This window comes from Macrobrachium rosenbergii, chromosome 50 (assembly GCF_040412425.1).
Source record: "Macrobrachium rosenbergii isolate ZJJX-2024 chromosome 50, ASM4041242v1, whole genome shotgun sequence".
Lineage (NCBI taxonomy): Eukaryota > Metazoa > Arthropoda > Malacostraca > Decapoda > Palaemonidae > Macrobrachium > Macrobrachium rosenbergii.
The window spans coordinates 17,475,001-17,497,500 of NC_089790.1; the positions used below are offsets into that span (position 1 = coordinate 17,475,001).

Below are 22,500 nucleotides of genomic sequence, written 5' to 3' on the forward strand. Positions count from 1 at the left end.
CCCCATCTTCCTCTTCAAAGGAGGAAACTCCCTTAAAGGAGGCGCTTGTAGAGAGGGAGAGAGAGAGAAAGAAAGGAATGTTAGAAGAGGATTGTGGTTTTAGATCGCAATTTTGTGCTTCCTCATCTTCCTCCTCAAAGAAGGAAACTTCTATCTCATATGAGGAACTTCTCTCTCAAATGAGGAACTTCTCAAAGGAGGAACCCATAGAGAGGGAGAGAAAGAAAGCAATGTTGGAGGAGGATGGTGGTTTTAGATAGCAATTTTGTGCTTCCTCATCTTCCTCCTCAAAGGAGGAAACTTCTCCCTCAAAGGAGGAGCTTCTCCCTCAAAGGAGGAACCCATAGAGAGGGAGAGAAAGAAAGTAATGTTGGAGGAGGATGGTAGTTTTGGATAGTAAATTTCCTCTTCCTCATCTTCCTTCTCAAAGGAGAATACTTCTTTCTCATAGGAGGACCTTCTCCCTCAAAGAAGGAACATCTCCCTCAAAAGAGGAACTTCTTCCACAAAGGAGGAACTTCTCCCTCAGGAGGAACTCGTAGGGAATGAGAGAAAGAGAGAAAGTAATATTGGAGTAGGAGGAGAAGGGGTTGCTTTAGATCGTCGGTCTAGGGAAAACCCGAGGGATATTGGTTGGGTGGTTAATGTGTGTGTTTTTTTTATTTAGTGTGTGAGTTTTTTATGTTTTTTCTTTCTCTAATGCTTGCGAACCCAACGTTGCAAGTCCTGCGGTGCTGAAGTGGTCTATCACGGTCCAGTGACGTTGCATAATGATGCAGGAAACATTGCAAAGGGTTCTTCTCTGCAGCTTGGGAACGAGTTACGTGCTTCGGTCTCTCTCTCTCTCTCTCTCTCTCTCTCTCTCTCTCTCTCTCTCTCTCTCTCTCTCTTTGTTTTGGGGTAAGCAAGTGCTTTCCTTTTTATAACTGCTGTGTACATCTGAGACCTCTCTCTCTCTCTCTCTCTCTGAATTCTAACTCGACCTGACGTCTCGTATTCAATTCCGAAGTCAGATTGAACATCAGTGCTTTCAATGATTGCCGTTAATCGAGGCTCTCTCTCTCTCTCTCTCTCTCTCTCTCTCTCTCTCTCTCTCTCTCTCTCTCTCATAAGGAAAGTATTCTACGAACAAAGCACCTTTAGACCATCCAAAGTCGCGTTACCTCAACCTCCCCCTCCCGGACACCCTTTCTGCATCCTGCCATCCTATCCAATGCACACCCAATCCTGCAGGAGCGAAAAATGTCTCTCCGAAGCCCAGGTTACATGAGGAGGAGAAAGAGAGAGAGAAAGAGAGGAAGAATGCCGTCACGCCTCATATTAATGTTGCTGTAAAGCATTCATGAAAAACAGCATCAGTCAGGCAAAGCCGGTGTGAGTCTCTCTCTCTCTCTCTCTCTCTCTCTCTCTCTGTCTCGTCTTCCTTTCTTCTCTATATGTATAGATGGAAAGAAGAAGAAGAAGAAGACGACGACGACATTATTGTCTGCTGCTTTCACCAGTATCTTACATATTTTTGCATGTATCCCAATCTACTTATTTTTCTTGCGTAACAATATATATATATATATATATATATATATATATATATATATATATATATATATATATATATATATATATATATATATATATATATATATATATATAATGTGTGTGTGTGTCCTCTCTCTCTCTCTCTCTCTCTCTCTCTCTCTCTCTCTCTCTCTCTCTCTCTCTCTCTCTCTCTCTCTCTCCTTCACGTACTAACCAGAATCATTCATATGACGGTCATCCACTCGTACGATACTTAGGGTAACATCGCCTTGAATAAATTGATGTCAGCCATGAATACTCCCTCTCTCTCTCTCTCTCTCTCTCTCTCTCTCTCTCTCTCTCTCTCTCTCCGGATATGAGTTGGACTCCCATTTCCCTAAGGCTACGCGGTTTTGAATTACCGAGGTACGAGAATGGTAGAGATTAAATGTGCTTTGTGACGCGCGTACCTTAACAGAGAATTTCCTTTTTGCCTACTACATGTTTCTGGCGCCGTCTGGCGGTTGCTTAAAGAGTTTTGAGACACTTAGCATTGAAATCATTAAAATTACCTTCAGTATCCCATCCTGAAAGAGGAAATGGATGAGTGAAGTGTTGATTGATTGAGTTATATGGTGAATGAAACCGGCGTCGCAGAGAAAGTATGGATTTACTGATGTCGGTTTATGTGAAGATGAGACAATATTCTGTCAACTTTCTAAATAGTCTCAGTGAAAATTATTATTATTATTATTATTATTATTATTATTATTATTATTATTATTATTATTATTATTATTAAAATAAACCCCTGTTTGTATGGAACAAGCCTATAGGGGCCACTGACTTGAAGTTTCAGGCTTCCAAATGGTATGGTATTCATTTGTAAGAAAAAATAAATTAACAAATTAATAAATAAGTAGGTAAAAATGTAAGTAGATTATTAATTTACAAGGAGAATTGTTTTAAGGTAGTAATACGTATTATTATTATTATTATTATTATTATTATTATTATTATTATTATTATTATTATTATTATTATTATTATTCAGAAGACAACCCCCTTGTTCACATGGAACAAGCCCACCACAGGGGCCACTGACTGGAATTTCAAGCTTCCAAAGAATATTTTGGTGTTTTTTTGAAAGAAGTTACATAAGGTAACAGGAAATACAGAAAGAAGAGATCACTTATAAGAAAAGAAAAAATAAATGAACTCGAGTAAATGATGCTTACCCCATTGCTCAGATAAAAAAATTGATCTCAATCACATATTTTACCTAAAATCGGTAACGTCACGTATTATCTTGACCTAAGGTCAGTGACCTCAAACTAAATAGTGTTAAGGTGACTGGTTGTCGTATGGTTCAAGAGAAAAAAATATTGGGTATACATAATTGATGTGATAATGTATAGTTATTGGAAATTTAAAACCCGTGTGAAATTTTGAATGAAATTCTGTTAATTAATGCCTAATGGGCCACATTTCCCCATATATATATATATATATATATATATATATATATATATATATATATATATATATATATATATATATATATATATATATATATATATATATATATATTACACACACACACACAATTACGTATATTAATTATTAGTTTTTCTGTTAACAATCTTCACTTATTTACAATGGGAGAGAGACAATCGAGTAATCAATTATAAGGAGAGAGAGAGAGAGAAAGTGTGTGAATATATGTTAGACTGTTTGTGTTAAACGCAGCTTTCAGTCGCTTAGGGTTTTAGCGGAGACATGAGTTACCACATTCCTCCAGGTGGCGGAGGCGAAAAGATATCGGTTGTTATTGAGGTTCATCGTGCATCGGGCATCCCGGGAGGTGGGGGAGGATGAGGAGAAGGAGGGGGGTGGGTGAAGGAGGCGGAGAGCGGTGGGGGGAGGGTAAAATGCGACATATACTTCCCCAACATTGATCAGAAAGAAAAGCTTCGTTACCATTTTCTCCCAGTTTCCCTCGACATCGAATGACAGTTTTCTGTGGCTAAATAACTCTTAATGACTTTGTAAATATAATTAAAACATCAATTATTAAATATAATTTGTTATTACATTTGTATAATTCATCACGATAATCGCGTAAGGAGAAATCTTCGCGAATTATAATGACGGCGTTTTAAGGTGAGTGTGGCGCTGAAATGAACCCGCCATATTTTGTCGGCGGTTGCATTTAATTGGGTAGCCTCTCTCTCTCTCTCTCTCTCTCTCTCTCTCTCTCTCTCTCTCTCTCTCTCTCTCTCTCTCTCTCTCTGTAAGTGTCTCTTTGCAGTTTATATTTAACTTCTCAGTACCTTTACGATTTCAGATTTCATTGTGTCACGTTCTATATATATATATATATATATATATATATATATATATATATATATATATATATATATATATATATATATATACACACATACATACATACATACATATATATCAGATTTATTAGAGATTTATTATTATAACCATAACCATGAGCATAAATAATAACCAGTTATAGTTACAACAGGTAAAACACCTGTGTTGGGCTAAGTCAATAATATTTCGTCTTAAAATAATCATTCTAGGATAAGGACACTATATTGAGAGAGAGAACTTTTGTGATACAAAGTAGAATAATTAAAAAAAAATGTTTAAAAGAACCTTTGATTGAGAGAGAAAGAGAGAGAAGGCGGAAGGTCGCTGACGAGGGTGAATATATACACACCACGCCCACAACAGGATGTGACGTCACGCCGCAAGGGTTCACTTGCTCTTGAAGACCAACCGTTCCTGAAGGCTCTCCCCCCTCCACCTCCATGTCCTCCCTACCGCCCCCATGCCAACCTCCCTTATACCAGTTCGTCACTTCGCCATTTGCGAAAAAGCTTTTCTTTCTCTCTCTCTCTCTCTCTCTCTCTCTCTCTCTCTCTCTCTCTCTCTCTCTCTCTCTCGATTGTGGACAGGAGAGGCGGATCTTAGTATAGTTAAGGGTATGTAAATGCTCGCGTCATATTATATTTAGGGGATTTCTACATATTTTCCCTTCATTTTTTCTTCAGTGGTACCGACGTATTTACAAGGTGTCTGTCGTTCTTTTCTTCAGTGGTATTGAAGTATTTACCAGGTGCTGACTTATATCAGTTGTTTTACTGAGGTTTATCGTAAGCGGTCGATAATTAACTATATGAAGAGAGAGAGAGGTGAAAGTTACCGTATATGTGACATAATTTTACTTTCTTACGGCATATTTTTTCAGTGGTTATTTTCCTTTATCCTTATTTAACGGAAGTGATGCAACATTAAAAGTATTTTCCGCAGTGCGTTATGTAATTCTTATCAATGAAAATATATATATATTTTTTATGAATGAAACTTACGTGGTGGGCCTTTCATTCATATTTTTTACGCGTACGTATATGTTAAGATATGTATTTTTTCGTACATTTGTATCTATATATACAGCATACACACATATACTGTACATACTACATATATATTTGTGTGCATACATACATATATCAGATCCGTGTATCGATGTGGGCGCACTTGATTAAAAAAATCAGTTTTCATTTAAAGTGCAGCCACCATGCACTTGATTCGAAATCAAGTGACGCTTTTGTGTATAATAAAGTGGCTGACTCATTATTACTGTTGCCTTTCCTGTCATGAGTTCTTATGACGTGTTCATCTGGGGGCTGCTTTATATAACAGCTTTCTAATTTTAGAGACAGGACTTGTTTTCAATGGCGTTCGGACACGACTTTGTCTTAGGCTTCGTATAGCGAAATGGGCGGTTATATTTGTGGGTAGTTCGGAGTATTTGTGGGTGTTTGCAAGCACTGAAATGATTTTATTTATTTATTTGTTTGTTTATTTATTTATTTATTTATTTATTATTTGCGTTCAGGAATTCGCTAATGTTTCTCAAGCACCTGTTGGTTAGCACCTGCTATAATTGGTGTCATCATCATCTTGTTACAGCAAAGGTCATCTTCTTTGTGACCTTTTTGTGATGATGTCACTGATGTTTATGAATTCATCAAAGAACTTTATATATATATATATATATATATATATATATATATATATATATATGTGTGTGTGTGTGTGTGTGTGTGTGTGTGTGTGTGTGTGTGTGTGTGTGTATAATATATATAAATACACATATATATGTATACATACATACATATATATATACTCTATGTATGTATGTATGTAAGTATATTACAAAATAGCCATACGTTACTGTTTATATTTATTCATACTACTCGTGCTTTGCTTCAATAAGACGGGATGGTTTAGATTCCAGATTATTTAATTGACAAAGTGAAATTTACAAAGTACAATTTACAAAGTACAATTCTCAAAGTACTAGCTTTCGAAATCGTGCAGTCTTCTTCATCAGCTGACGATTTTGCTGTTATCACAGCAAATCTCAAGCTGTGATTTGATTGATATTTTGAGACTTTGTAATGCTGTACGTTTCGGTAGATTGCTGTTATTGCGTGTAGAATATCTTTTGCTAAATTTGAATGAAATCGGTCGAATCATAACTCCATGTCGATTTGCAGATATTAGTCAGGGAATTATGTCCCAATAAAATAAATTAAACATGGGTTTTGCAGTTGCTAAAAAATCTGTTTTTAGAGGCGTGCTGATATTAAATTGCTAATGGGACCTGAGAATTATTAATAATATCATTAATATTCATAATGTTAATTAATATTCGCCTGCGTTAGTCATCAGGGCTGTGTGAATAGGAGGCACGTGCTCTGTGAAGTGTTCCTTATATGTCTCGTCCACTGTGAGACTCTCTCATAAGGAATTCGGTTTAGAAAGAGACAGGTTATTATATAACTCTTTATACTTTTCCCTGTTGAGGGATGTAGAACAGATAAGAGGATATACGAGGGATAGAAAGAGATGAAAGATATTTGGAAGAATTTAGATACATTCAAAGGTATACTTTAGGCGATATAGATATGTGGAATTTTAACTGCATAATTTTTCGTTAATTTTTCTAATAAAAGATAAAAATAAATTTGCTTCATACGTGCAACGGTTTGTAAATTCTCTCTCTCTCTCTCTCTCTCTCTCTCTCTCTCTCTCTCTCTCTCTCTCTCTCTCTCTCTCTGAGGTAAACTCTGTTTTTCCTGTGCCCATTTTTACATCATTAATTTATCACTTATGACAACAATGGTGATATATTGACTTTTGTTGTCGAAACCCCGTAGGGGGGTTAAGTACCGTCAGTGCACCTCATGCGGTGGACTGTAGGAATTACTTTAAGTTTTTGCAGCGTGCATTCGGCCCCTAGCTGCAACCCATTTTGTTCCTTTTACTGTACTTCCTTTCATATTCTCTTTCGTCCATCTTACTCTCCACCCTCTCCTAACAGGTGATTCATAGTGCAGCTGCGAGCTTTTCCTCACGTTACACCTTTCAAAACTTTTTACCGTCAATTTCCGTTTCAGTGCTAAATGACCTCATATGTCCCAGTGCTTGGCCTTTGGCCTAAATTCTACATTCATTTCAATTTGGTTGTCGAAGGAAAATTAAATGATAGAATTTCGATTTACGTGAACTACGGAATTTTACAATAATATAAAGAACATGAAAGTATAATCTTTACTCCAACTCCACCTCTATTTACTCCAAATCCCCCACCCCCTCCACTTTTCCTTTTTGTTGGATTAACCACTCCTACACCGTTAGAGGGGTGAAATGACCCCCCCTTGCATTTCGGGAGGCGTCCGGGGGCCGTTCAGAAAGGTTAGCAGAAGGGCAGATTTTGTGCTAGGAATGGATAGTTCAAGAACGTGCTCTAGGTGAATATATGATAGTGTAAAAGTGAGAGAGAGAGAGTGTGTGTGTGTGTGTTATTAGCAATCTTGCCACAAGTCCAAGACCACAAACTTAAGATCATGAATGCGCAGCGTCACTTGGAAATGAGAGAGAGAGAGAGAGAGAGAGAGATTACCGGTAGATCTAGGTTCCACCCTTCCGGTGGTGGTGGGATTACCTTGTCTGGGGCCTTCCTTATTTGGATTCCACAGAGAGAGAGAGAGAGAGAGAGAGAGAGAGAGAGAGAGAGAGAGAGAGAGAGAGAGAGAAAATGTAACATCAGTGGATAGACGCTTGAGCAAGATTTTCCCTTCTTTATTTGGTATTGTCTCCAATGACCTACCAATGTACTTGGCTTCTCCGTGTTGGGGAATATGCATTGTATTTATTTATTTATTTATTTATTTATTTATTTTGGGAGGAGGGAAGGGGAAGGGGATGGGGAGGGGTGCCACGACAGCTTACAGTATACCCCTGCTTACCTGTGTTAGTCTGCTTATTCAGAAAGGAATTACTTACAGAAGAGAATGCAGATAGGTATAGTGTTCGAAGACGCTTGGAATATGAACAGACATTTGTCTTGAATTTCACTATTTGTTAAATGTTGCTTTTATGCATAGGCTATATATTATATGTATGTGTGTGTGTGATATATATATATATAATATATATATATATATATATATATATATATATATATATATATATATATATATATATATATATATATATATATATATATATTATATATATATATATATATATATATATATATATATATATAATATATTTATTCATACTTACTAACATTCGGGATCAAATGTATCTTATCCGGGTCCAGTTACCCATCCGTTCACAGAACTTCTGGTTAATAGTGTAATGGCCGTAGACATATTACTCTAACTTTTAATAACTACCCTGAATTGAAGGCAGTGACCTGACTTATGATTGACAGCACAAGTCTAGTAGATATCTTTCTTTCTCTCTTTAAATCTTCAGCTGGAAATTCTTATCATGGACAGAGTCAACAGACTTTAATAAACCCAAGAGGGCTCTAAAAGGAAATTAGCCTGAGAGAGAGAGAGAGAGAGAGAGAGAGAGAGAGAGAGAGAGAGAGAGAGAGAGAGAGAGAGAGAGAGAGAGATATAAAGAAAGGGTGATGATAGAGAAATATGATGGAATAGGAAACAGATTGCAATGATTCAGAAAGGATTGAGAATTATCATTCCCGTGAGAACTCGAAACTGATACTACAGAAAGTGTATTTATATACTTATGGCTTGGTAATCACAGCTGTAAAGGTCAGTCTCATGTAACGTGTTGAAAAAATCAGTCTGATTCACTCTGGAGAAACACTACCAGTATTACTTCAGCCCGACGGACCTTGGCTGAAAGTGTCAGGGGTTTGCAGGAGAAGTTACGATAGTTAATCAGTAACACCTGCCAGACTTGAATGCATTAAGCCAAATTGCATCCAAGTATGACATATAAACGTTACATTTACTCTCCCAGATGTACGATCTCATCTTGTAAATTAGGGGACACATTCTCGGCTCCTTTTTTCTACTGTATTCTTAGATGTAGTGGTAGAGCCTCTCCTACCCTCGCTTACGCCCTCATAATCCGTCTGTGTTTGCCGTTACTTCGTCATTCACACCGGCAGTGTGTAATCTGTGAAACAGGCCTTCGTCAGACAGCACGCCGAAACAGGCTAAAGGATTAGGAGAAGCAAGCCGTTAGAGATTTGTGTGTATATATACGTCTGATATGTAAGTTTATTTTCGTTATTCTCTTGTATTTACGTCTATGTTTTCTTTTTCGTTGTTTGGTTCCTTGAAGATGGAGGCAGAAGAGCCTTTGAAAGCCTTGGGAATGTAGGATCTTCTCTTTCGAACCCTCCTTATTGTCGAGGTCCTTTGTTTTGTAAAGACCCACCCGACGAAGCTTCTACTGCCGGCGCCCGTCAGTTATAGCTCTGCGAGGTAAGACTGGGAAGGATTCAAACGACCTGGGCTTGTTTTAGTTTCCAAGTCAGAGCTGGTTGATGCCATGCCCCTGGGAGACCATTTTAAAGTCCGATTGAGTCCGCCCCAGGCGGGGTGGAGCCGTTTTATACAGGTTTTTTTTTTTTTTCTCGTCTTTCAAATTTGTTACCAACCGATGAGCGCCCTTCAACTTACGACTCTCGCAAGTTCGAGATTTTTTCTTTTTTTTTTTTTGTGAAGGCAAATATATTTTTATTTGTTATTTTTAAGAACTGATCTTCTCTCTCTGTATTTCCTGTTACCTTCTGTGACTGCTTTGTAATGAACTCCATAATATTCTTTGGAAGCTTGAATTTTAAGTCAGTGGCCCCTGTGGTGGGCTTGTTCCTTATGAATATGGGTTCATCTCCTGAATAATAATAATAATAATAATAATAATAATAATAATAATAATAATAATAATACGCCATATTCTTTGGAAGCTTGAACTTTCAAGTCGGTGGCCCCTGTGGTGGGCTTGTTCCATATGAATAGGGTTCATCAAATGGATAATAACAGTAATATTATACCGCATTTTACTGAGGACGAGTGCGGGATACCTTTTCAACAACGAGCAACCTAAGACAGTCCATAAGTAATCCAAACTTTTCAATGCCCTTGAACACACATGGGAAGCACTTGGAACGAGTGCTTGCTCGTCTGAGTGGCGTGGAATTCAAAACTGCCGAAGTAAACTTAATCCAACACGATTCGGTATTTGCTGCCTACAGTAAGATGATGACTCTCTCTCTCTCTCTCTCTCTCCCTCTCTCTCTCTCTCTCTCTCTCTCTCTCAACATGTGCCCTAGTCAACATATGAGTCAGATTTCTAGATTATCTCTCTCTCTCTCTCTCTCTCTCTCTCTCTCTCTCTCTCACACTCACACACACACACACACACACACACACACACACACACACACACACCCAGACTCTCATGTAATTTCGAAGGCGAGAGAAATTCCCATATGTTCGCGTGTTACGTGATGGCATTTTTCTACTTTTAGTAAGAACCAGATGTTAATCTTCGTGGAGAGAGAGAGAGAGAGAGAGAGAGAGAGAGAGAGAGAGAGAGAGAGAGAGAGAGAGAGAGAATTTGAGGAAGGAATATTACAGTTAGCAAGAAGAACAGCAACAAACAGTAACGCTCTATTGCAGTTTTATCTTCAGTTATCTAAATAGGCCATGTTTGTACTCGGATGCTTTTGTGCATGTTAATGTATGCACTTCGTACTCTTATTTGAATTAACGACGTTATTTTTGACGATATTGCTTAATATCTGAATACATCATTCCGGTTAAGTATCAACAAGTTGTTTGTAAATCGTAAAAATTGCAACTTCATTCTTGCTTATATTATCTTTCTGTTAACCGCCAGATTTGGTGTAGGCGTTTTTTTTCCAAAAACACGAACACCTGGGCCCTTTATCAAGCGTACACTATTTATATCTCCAGGCTTTGGGAAAAGATTACATGAATGACAAGCTCAACACCTGTGCAACGCCCCTGCAACACCTGCAAACAATTTGAATCTGACAGATTTCTGCGCTGGAGAACTGCCGTGCGCATCTGGGCTCTGTGATAACCAGGAATTAGGCGAGATTAGCTCAGTGCAGACTCTTACCAACGTCCAAAGATTCTTTCGTTGTGGCGTTTTGCGCGCGCGTTCGCGCGCTTGTATGTGAGTTGTCTTTGGTGGCGGACTCACAACGAAACATTCCTTCACGCTATGAGTGAGGAGGGTTTTACCTCACCTGCCTTGACTTACCTGCTCTACCTGCCTCGTTCTCCTCCTCCTCCTCCTCCTCCTGCTTCTTCCTCTTCTTCCTAGCTTGCTTACCTGTCGAGTTATTGGCCCTGGCTTGCCTGCCGGGTTTCTGCGGGCTTTTGTTCCACCAATCGACTGCGCTGGTGACTTTGGTCTTGTTGGGGCCGTGTTGAGGGTCGTTTGTACAGTTTTCGAAAGATGTTTCAACTGGATTTTTACATATTTTCTCAAGAGGCGCTTCGACATTTCAAACAGACTTTTACACATGTTCTCAGAAGACTTTCAACCAGACTTTTACACATTTTCTCAGAAGACTTTCAACCAGACTTTTACACATTTTCTCAGAAGACTTTCAACCAGACTTTTACACATTTTCTCAAGAGACATTTCGACCAGGCTTTTAAAAATGTTCTCAACCAGACTTTTACACATTATCTCAGCCAGAACTCTCCACATTTTCTCACAAGACGTTTCAACCAGACTTACACGTTTTCCCACAAGACATTTCGACTAGACTTACACATTGTATCAAGACATTTTAGCATTTCAACCAGACTTTTACACTTTTTCTCAAGACATTTCAACCAGACTTTTACACATTGTCTCAAGAAATTTCGATTAGACTTTTACACATTCTATCAAGACATTTTAACATTTCACCCAGACTTTTACACATTTTCTCAAGACATTTCAACATTTCAACCAGACATTTACGCATTGTCTCAACCAGACCCTTTTCAAGCCAACGAGGTGGACCCATGTTCGTCGAAGCTGCTCGTATTCTGCAGGTAGATATTGTATCCGTTTTGGGCAATCTCTGAGGGCCTCCTCCCCCCCCCTCCCCCCCCTCCCAACAAAGACTCCGTATACCCAAACATGACCATCATCATGCCACGTTGCTTATAAATCCACCGGGCGTGTTTTTCTTTCTTCATGAAGAGAAAACCCGCCCGAGTGGGCACCTGCGGTTTACATGAGAACGCGCCCGTGTGTATAAAGAATTAAACCCCATTATACAGCTATTCCATTGCTGACGCGTTTCTCTCTCTCTCTCTCTCTCTCTCTCTCTCTCTCTGTATCATCTGGTTGAATTTTAATGACCTTTGTGTCCGCTTACAGACAAGTTATGCTGTTTAATAGGAAAAACCGCTTCTGGTAGAGTACATCTGGTATTATCATAGTTTTTATTTATTTATTTATTTAATGTTTTTATTTATTAATACACACACATATATATATATTTAATTATTCATAAATTTATTTATTCATGTTTATCTGGATTGATGTTTATTATATATATATATATATATATATATATATATATATATATATATATATATATATATATATATATATATATATATATATATATATTTATGTACTTGTTCATAGATTTACTTATTTATTTTTATCTGGAGATGTCGGGAAAACCACAGGAGACTAACTTATAAAGATACTTAACCAGACAAGCGAGAATAACCCTTTCAAATGCTATAAATCAATAAGCTTTAGTTTTCCACATTGACTCTATGTCTGTGTGTGCGTGTGTGTGTTTGTATAAGAGAGAGAGAGAGAGAGAGAGAGAGAGAGAGAGAGAGAGAGTTGTGTCTGCAGGGACAGAAATCCTCTTTTGATGACATCCAATCCTCTTGCATTAATCCCCGTTTTTTCCTAAAAACTAAATTGAATTTGTTATATAGGGGAATCAGGCATTGTTTAATACGATTTATAATCTCGGGGGGAGGGGGAGGAAGAGGAGGGGTGGGGGAGAGGGTGTGGGAGAGGGGAGAATTATACATGGATTTTTATTTCATCTACACCTCTCATCGATACAATGCGATCCTATTGACACGCTCAAGCCTTTGACGAGTAAGTGCACGGATGTACGGCGTTCGTGCATGAGTGCGTGTATGTATGTATGTATGTATGTATATACATATAAATGTGTATATATATATATATATATATATATATATATATATATATATATATATATATAGAGAGAGAGAGAGAGAGAGAGAGAGAGAGAGAGAGAGAGAGAGAGAGAGAGAGAGAGAGAGATATCTCAGTACAAACTTCTTTCTTGACAGCCGAATGGTCAAAGTCGACTGTCTGTCACTGTATCTAAACCCAAGGAACCGGTTCGATTCCTGACCAGGACAGGTGCACTTATCAATTGTAATTCCCCATGGGTATAAGTTATTCCCAAGGTGCAGTGAATTCGATATTAAAAAGGACATTTGTTGCTGTGTGTGTGTGTTTTGTGTTTATAGCATATTTGTAATGCATGTGTTTATTGTAAACTATACTAAAGGAACGTAGTTAAAATTTTGAAGGTTCTAGAAGATAAAAAATAAATATTAATAACAGTTAATAAATGTACTAATACTACGAATTTTAACGCAGGCATATGGCTGTATATTGACATCAAACATTTCAACACTATCTCTGTATTTCGAGTCATGCAACGCAGATTCACAGTCGTTCATGCACAGTTAATATTTTTATATGTACAGTACAGTTTAAACCTGGTCTTTTAAATGTTTACAGAGGTTGCAGGTTTTTCAAACATACATACATACATACATAAAAACTTAGGACTTCCATGTATTCTACGCAATTGGGCTCGGGATATGCATTTTTTATTTTGAAAGGAGATTAAGAGACATGAAAATTTGAGTAAATGAAATACCCAGGACTTATTGCATTCGCAACAAAAAGATATGTATGTGTTTATATGTCAGATTTAAAATCATAATACCATATATTTGCTGTTGCAAGGTGATAACGCAACTGAAGAAGTGTCAAAGTTAACAGTGTATTGAAGTTTGTATGTCAGTTTTAAACTCATAATATCGTATATTTGCTGTTGCAAGAGTAATGCAACTGAAGAAGTTTCAAAATCGTACCATATTACTTTGCTGTTGCAAGGTGATAATATCATGCAGTTGAAGAAGTGTCAACATTAGCAGTCTATTGTATCGTAGCTTATTTGAGCGTGTCGAAATTGTAGTGAGCTTACGTTAGGATTAATCATTTTGATTGGCTTAAATTGCGGGTGTTGGGAGGTATCATAACGGCGTTCTCCCGACGACGTAAACAAATAGAGCTGGTGCCTTCAAGTTCGATTTTGCTATTCGTAAAAAACGGGATTTTCGTCCATGACTGACTGAAGCGACGATTTGGGGACAATAAAGAATATTTATATATGGCTTCTATGTCTTAATATTCTGTTTTGAATCAGACCAGTAATTCATTTTTAGGCCTCTTGCTCGTGGTAGTTTTAACGTAGAGAAGTTATGCAAATGGCATGCAAACGTGCTTGGAGTTTGCTTTGGTTAGAAGCAAATGATATTGGCGTATCAGGCGCAATAGCAAATGTTATTGGTTTGCGGTGTAGGTTAAAAAAATTCTGGGCTATATGATTTAAATGATTTTGTAGTTTTGGCATTTTGATCGATTCCTGACTACGGAACAGTGACTTGTTCTTCAGCATGAGAGAGAGAGAGAGAGAGAGAGAGAGAGAGAGAGAGAGAGAGAGAGAGAGAGAGAGAGAGAGAGAGGGAGGGCTAATGCAAAAAGCCCATCTTTAATTGGAACTTAGAAGTTTGCCCTCCATGTTTGCTGTGATAATTGCTTTTGTGGTTTTAGTTAATGCAAGAGTATTGTTCTAGAGAGAGAGAGAGAGAGAGAGCTACTGTATAACCAAAAAGAATATGTTTGGTCTTACGGAAAAAAAAAATGTTTGTGGTTCAGTTAATGCAAAGAGTTTTATGTTAGAGAGAGAGAGAGAGAGAGAGAGAGAGAGAGAGAGAGAGAAGATATTCCCGGTGCTCTTCCCTGTATTTCAATCGCCCCGGTTGCGTCAGCAATAGGATGTTGCTTGAAAAGTCCTCCGTCCCTCATTTGGGGCGATATCCTAAAAATAAGAAGACCCTTTGTTCGGACAACGGTACCTCTCTCTCTCTCTCTCTCTCTCTCTCTCTCTCTCTCTCTCTCTCTGAGCCAAGAGGAGGTAGAGGTTATGAGAGGTTACAAGAATTTCGTCGCTGGCTTGAGACTGTTGCTCATGAACGCAAACTACTGTGTGAGTAAGGTTTCTCTCTCTCTCTCTCTCTCTCTCTCTCTCTCTCTCTCTCTCTCTAACACAAAAGTCTTCCATTAACTAACACCACAAAATATCTTTCCCATAAGGCCAAACATATTCTCTTGATAATACAGTAGCTCTCTCTCTCTCTCTCTCTCTCTCTCTCTCTCTCTCTCTCTCTCTCTCTCTCTCTCTCTCTCTCTCACAAAAGTCTTCCATTAACTAACACCACAAAATATCTTTCCCATAAGGCCAAACATATTCTTTTGATAATACAGTAGCTCTCTCTCTCTCTCTCTCTCTCTCTCTCTCTCTCTCTCTCTCTCTCTCTCTCTCTCTCTCTCTCTCTCTCTCACGGATACCTCAAGTTAGCATCACATGTAGTGGTTTTAAAGGAAATGGCATACTCGATGGTTGTTGATGCATGCACTAAAGAAGTTCGAGTTACAGCCGGCTTCTCTCTCTCTCTCTCTCTCTCTCTCTCTCTCTCTCTCTCTCTCTCTCTCTCTCTCTCTCTCTCTCTCTGATATATATGTATTTATCTCAGGGTATGACTGTGTACCTGTATACGTTTGACAGAGAAAGAACCGTTTAGGTGAGCAGCAAAATAATGTAGTGGTCTTGAAGAAAACGGTACACGTGATGGTAGCCGGCTTAACTTTCTCTCTCTCTCTCTCTCTCTCTCTCTCTCTCTCTCTCTCTCTCTCTCTCTCTCTCTCTCTCTCTCTCTTAGTATATAAATACTGTCATTAAAGTCTGTTCACATCATTAGGATAGATATGCGCCTTGCATTATAACTCTACAGTTTATACTGTTGGCCAATCTATGATGTCCTCTTTAGTTTAAGATATTTGCATATTAAGTTGCAAAAGCATGGTTTGCAGAGTCCGTGCAGCTTTTGTGTGTGTATGTGTGTGTTTGTGTGTGTGTGGTTTGGTAGTGAGGTCGTTCATTGGTATGTAAATATTCGTCCAAGGTGCCCAGCACATTCCAGTGAAGTCATCCTGAGGGTAAAAAGAGTTGGAGATTAGCATCGCACCATATCGAGACCATACCGGTCGTATTGGGACCTCATAGGTTTCTGCCTACAGGGTTCTGTCTCTTCTTCTTCTTCTTCTTCTTCGTCTTCTTCTTCTTGGTTTCTTCTTGGTTTCTAGGAATCTAGGTTGTTTGTTGACGCTGTTGTAGATTCCTTATAACTGTTGTTGTTATTGTTGCAGATACAACCTATTTTAAGGCTTTATAAGAGGGTTATGAGAGTGCTTACAACCTCTTGAATTCTGTGCCTCTAGAATTCCAACTCTTCTTCTTCCCGTCGTGGTTTCTAGGAATCTGGGTTGTTTCTTTATAGTTGTTATAGAAAAAAAACTTCTTTAAGACTTTATAAGAGGAAGGTACAACCTCTAGAATACTTTACACTTCCTGTGGGTTGTAAGCATACGCGTCACCTATAATTCTCGTACGGTTAAGCCACCCAAAACGTCTTGTGAATTCTCCCAAGAAGAAGAATTTCTTGCAGCCTCCAAGCGATAGCTTGTTACAGAGAGAGGTTTCACAGACAAGGGGACCAACTCTTGCTGTCCGCATATTTCTTCTGCAGTTGCTGTGAGCAGCCCTTGTGCTGTGTAACCCACAGCCTTATGCAACGTCTTATTTCTGAAATGTTACGTCATTTCTTTGCTTATGGGAAATCCGACCGTGGCGTATTATTGGCTAGTTGGAATCTGTCGCTAGTTCTCCAAAGGTCAAGCGAAGATGCAACGCATTACTACCCTTTAGCAATTCTCTGGTATTTTATAATTAACTCACATTTTTATCTGTTTATTTATTAATTCGTTAATTTACTTTTTTGTCTTCTATCTGATCTTCCTGTATTTCCTTTTACCTTTTGTTACTTCTTTCAAATGTATGTCGTATTCTTTGGAAGCTTAAATTTCAAGTGGCCCCTGTGGTGGACTTGTTCCATATGAATAGGGCTTCTTCTTCTTCTTCTTCTTCTTCTTCTTCTTCTTCTTCTTCTTCTTCTTCTTCTTCTTCTTCTTCTTCTTCATAATAATAATAATAATATAATAATAATAATAATAATAATAATAATAATTTGTTGTAATGTTAGTCTTTAACCTGGGCTTAAAATTTAAGGACACAATAGAATAACCAGTTCACTGAAAGCGAAATGTTTGAAGTTAGTATGAGATACAAGAAATTTATTAGAGAATACCAAAAATAACTAGAAAATTTCCTTTGTTTTTATGCATGTAAACACCGGAAAATGATAAGTGGTATGGGCTCCTTCGGCGACTCACTTATCATATCCCCCTAGGCTATTTACGAATACCTTTTATATCAATGCCAGTCTGTATATATTCAACCCTGGACCTTAGTCTCAAGAGATCTACTACATTCGGTCTAAGTATCAAAGGTCTCCCGACGCTGTAAAGTCAAATTTTCACAAAAGAATTGACGTCATTCTGTTTATCTTCATCCCTGGACCCTAGTCTCGCGATCTAAGCATCAAAGATCTCCCAATGTTACAAAATTAAAAGTTCACTGGAGAATTGCTTGAAAGAGAAAACTAATGCTTTTCGGGATTAACCCAACATCTGAGCAAGATCACGTCCCACCAATGTTATGCAAACCTCAACAGCTGGATATGATCAAAGTTTTGGAAATCCTCTTGCATTTTAATACATTTTCGTCTGTTTATCTATTTATTTTTCCTTTTTTAATAAGTGGTATCTCTTCTCTCTGTATTTCCCTTTACTTCCTCTTGCTTCTTCCTAATGAATACCATGTTCTTTGGAAGCTTAAATTTCAAGTCAGTGACCCCTGTGGGTTTGTTCCATATGAATAGGTTTAATGTACTGAATAATAATAATAATAATAATAATAATAATAATAATAATAATAAATAAGATTTCTAGGAACGTTTGTGCAGCACCAAAAGTCAAGTTAAGTATATCTTAGTTTAAGCCAATGGGGTTAGTTGTATCTTTAGAAATCTCTTAACATCCAATTTTGTCAAGATCTTTGAGAACTCAGTAAGAAACTGTCAAATTTTTAACTATATACATCTTACCCCAACCAACTTATCAACCAACTAACCAACATTCAGGGCCTTAAACTTTATAGGTTGACGATATCGCAACCAATCGGCCAGAAGGTCGATAATCAGAATCCCAGAATCAGGGAGTTAAGTCGACACCATTCATCAGGATTTTGCTAAGGTTTACGACGAAGCCGACCACTTTATCTTGTACAGTAAACTCAAAAGTATATAGAATAAATTGAACAATAAATTGTAGGACCTCTCTCTCTCTCTCTCTCTCTCTCTCTCTCTCTCTCTCTCTCTCTCTCTCTCTCTCTGAGGCCCACATAGTAGCAATTAACTCAACCTTGTTTTAATTATCTTTCGAGTTTCATTGCGTTTGCTTTAATTCCCGGCTCCATGTTGCTCCACATTACTGCAGCTCGCTCCCTCCCTTCTCCCTCCTTCCCCCTCCCTCCCCTTTCCTCCTCCCCTCTCCCCCAAATGTTGGCTGACAGCATTCCTCGAAGTTTATGCTTAAAGGTCAGAAGTTGGGACAAATGAAAGGTCGCTCCCACGTATCATTCAAGGTTATATTAGATATGAATGCCCCCTTTCTTCCCCCTTCACCTCTCCCTCCCCCTTTTTCTAGGCGGACCTCCTCCTATCGGTGCTAACTTGCAAGGTGTTAAATTTACCTGTAAATTGGTAATCAGAACATTTTTTGAAGTTACTGTTAAGTTTAAAGCTTATTTTGGCTTGCATTATTTCAAGAAATGAATATAATATTGAATTTTATTCTCTGGTATTTTACTCTCTCTCTCTCTCTCTCTCTCTCTCTCTCTCTCTCTCTCTCTCTCTCTCTCTCTCTCTCTCTCTCTCTCTCTCTGTTATGTATGTATGCAACACTGAAATGTATGTAATAATCACTTTTAATAGAATGAAGAATTTTTACTTGTAACTGACTCTCTCTCTCTCTCTCTCTCTCTCTCTCTCTCTCTCTCTCTCTCTCTCTCTCTCTCTCTCTCTCTCTCCGTAGTTGGTGTTTGCAGGCGAACTCGATTTCCAATTTCGTGTGTGAATTGTTATAAATGAATTAAGTGGTACAGCTTTCAAGACAATTATATATATATATATATATATATATATATATATATATATATATATATATATTTATAGTGTGTATATATATATATATATATATATATATATATATATATATATATATATATATATATATATATATATATATATATATATATATATATATATATATATATATCTCACTGTAAGCTGCATCTTTTCATCTCAGAAATTAAATTACGCATTTTCCTTGCAATTGAATCTCCGGGGAATATTGGATATTGATGTTAATTGCATTATTGATAACGTAGCATTATTTTAATTAAAGAATGAACCTCAGAACAGTATAAGGGTTAAAAAACCATATTTAGTAAATTCTTCGAAAGTATAAATTCAAAATTAAAATATTAGTTTATGGAGTAGTTTTTTTCTCGTTACTCCAATTTGTAAAGTGAATTTGCGTCGCTACGGTGAACGTACAGTTTCTCTCTCTCTCTCTCTCTCTCTCTCTCTCTCTCTCTCTCTCTCTCTCTCTCTCTCTCTCTCTCTCTCTCTCTCTCTTTCTGGATAGGTAATTAAGTTTCTGTGTGAGTGGTCGTCGTTGTGCTTATGCATCGGTCTTTGTAAGAGAGAGAGAGAGAGAGAGAGAGAGAGAGGGTAAAAATAATAAAATAATGTGCTGTTTATGTTTATATATATATATATATATATATATATATATATATATATATATATATATATATATATATATATGAGTGAGAGAGGGAGAGAGAATAAAAATAATAAAGCTGCACGCCGTTGTGTTTTTATAATAGAGAGAGAGAGAGAGAGAGAGATTAATGCAAGTATGCTATATTGTATATTTATGAGAGAGACAGATAGAGAGAGAGAGAGAGAGGGCTTTGTATAAAAGACTTTATTTATAGGAAAAGTTTTGCATACATGGCCGCAATGCTTCTCCAAATATTAGCGAAAGTAAGAAATGTAAGAAAGTGACAGGTAAAGAAAGTGTGGAAATGAAGAAGAAAGTTCCACATTTTCCGAGAACTGAATAAAAAATAAAAAGTTCCATTTTTCGAAAACTTCGTTTTGTACCCTGTGACTTTGAAGAGGTGGTGGTGGTGATGACGTCATCGGTCACGTGGGTTTGTTTACATTCTTCAAGGTCAGGGTCAGCCACATGATCGTGTGCGCAGAGGAACGGTGCGAGATTCGACCTTGCGTAAGCCCGGCGTAAGGAGCGTAATTGCTTGCTGCGTGTCGCTCTCTTTAGACGGGGAACCCGGCGATAACCGCCCTTAGGGCCGGTGTACCTAAGGGCGAGAGTCCTTTAACAGCCGTCGTCGTTATTAAGAATTGAATAGTCAAGAATGATTCTCGTAAAAACCGTTAGGTTGTGATTTTTGTTTTTTTTTTTTATTTTTTATGAATGAATGGAGAAATCTTGTGTAGTATTATGAACTATCTTCGTTTATGGAAGTGAATAGTAAGATATTCATTCATTATTTGTATTTTCTTACTGTTGTAGTATGATTATGGATTATTATGTGATAGTAGATATTCATTCATAATTTATATAAGTATATATGCTTATTATGATTGCATTTATCGTTGTTTACATCTAATTGATTCTCTCTCTCTCTCTCTCTCTCTCTCTCTCTCTCTCTCTCTCTCTCTCTCTCTCTCTCTCTCTCTCTCTCTTCTTTGTGACTGTCATCAAGTGCTTGTTTATAACTTCATTGCGAAGGTGGGATGAATTCCTTTTGAATTCGGCATTTTGAAAGTGAGGGTGAATACTCTTGAATTCAACATTATGAAAGCGAGAGTGAATTTCTTTCCAAGTCAACATTGTGAAAGTGAGACCGAATTCCTCCTGAATTCAACATTGTGAAAGTGAATTTCTTTTCAAGTGAGCGAATTTCTCCTGAATTCAACATTGTGAAAGTGGGAGTGGCTTTCTCTTGAATTCAATATTGTGAAAGTGAGAGAGAATATCTCCCAAATTCAGCATTTTGAAAGTGAGAGTGAATTTCACTCTTAAATTCGAGAGTGATAGTGAGAGTGGATTTCTCTTAAATTCAGCATTGTGAAAGTGAGAGTGAATTTCTTTTCAGTTCAGCATTGTGAAAGTGAGAATGAATATATCCTGAATTCATCATTGTAAAAGTGAATGCGAGTTTCTCTTGAATTCAACATTGTGAAAGTGAGACATGTAATTCTTTTGAATTCAACATTGTGAAAGTGAGACTTAATTGTCTTGAATTTAACTTAGTGAAAGTGAGAGTGAATTTCTCCTGAATTCAACATCGTGAAAGTGACAGTGAATTTCTCCTGAATTCAACATTGTGAAAGTGAGAGTGTATTTCTCATGAATTCAACATTTTGAAGGTGGGACTGAATTTCTCCTGAATTCAACATTGTGAAAGTGAGAGTGAATTTGTCTAGAATTTGTCGTTTTAAGTGAGAGTGAATTTTTCATGAATTCAACGTAGTGAAAGTGAGAGTGAATTTCTCCTGAATTCAACATAGTGAAAGTGAGAGTGAATTTCTCCTGAATTCAAGATTGTGAAAGGGTAAATATTATTATTATTATTATTATTAGGTAAATATTATTATTATTGTTATTATTATTATTATTACTATCATTATTATTATTATTATTATTATTATTATTATTATTATTATTATTATTAAACATTTGAAAGATAAATGTTTTAGCTTGTAAAACCTCTTATCAAATATTTCCGTACCCATTTATTTATCTTTTTATTTACGTAGATGAATGATAAATGATTTGTCAAAGTAAATAATTCATAAAAATGGCCCCAGTAAGTCATTCAAATCTCAGTTCAGTAGAAGTGATTGATTTTGAATTAGTGATTTTGAATTAGTTTATTACATTACTGAATTTTTTATACCTTGTATAGGATGAACTAATATTTGAACTATTATATTTGATCATTAATCTTTATTGGTTGTTATGTTTATTTATAATTTACTGACGTGTTAGTATATCTACCTTCGAAATTCTCTGTATTCACTTTATGGTAACCATTTTAATTCATTGTTGTGTGCCAGTTTGAATATGTTTACATTTTAATTTTGTTATATGAATTAAAAATATATATATATTTGTAAATAG

General features: G+C 37.0%; 1 protein-coding gene across 49 annotated transcripts in view; it reads left to right on the forward strand.

Annotated features, from left to right (window-relative positions):
* tou (toutatis) overlaps positions 1-22,500 on the forward strand; it is a 185,722-nt gene that overhangs the window by 57,618 nt on the left and 105,604 nt on the right. The gene's annotated exons all lie outside the window — the stretch shown is intronic.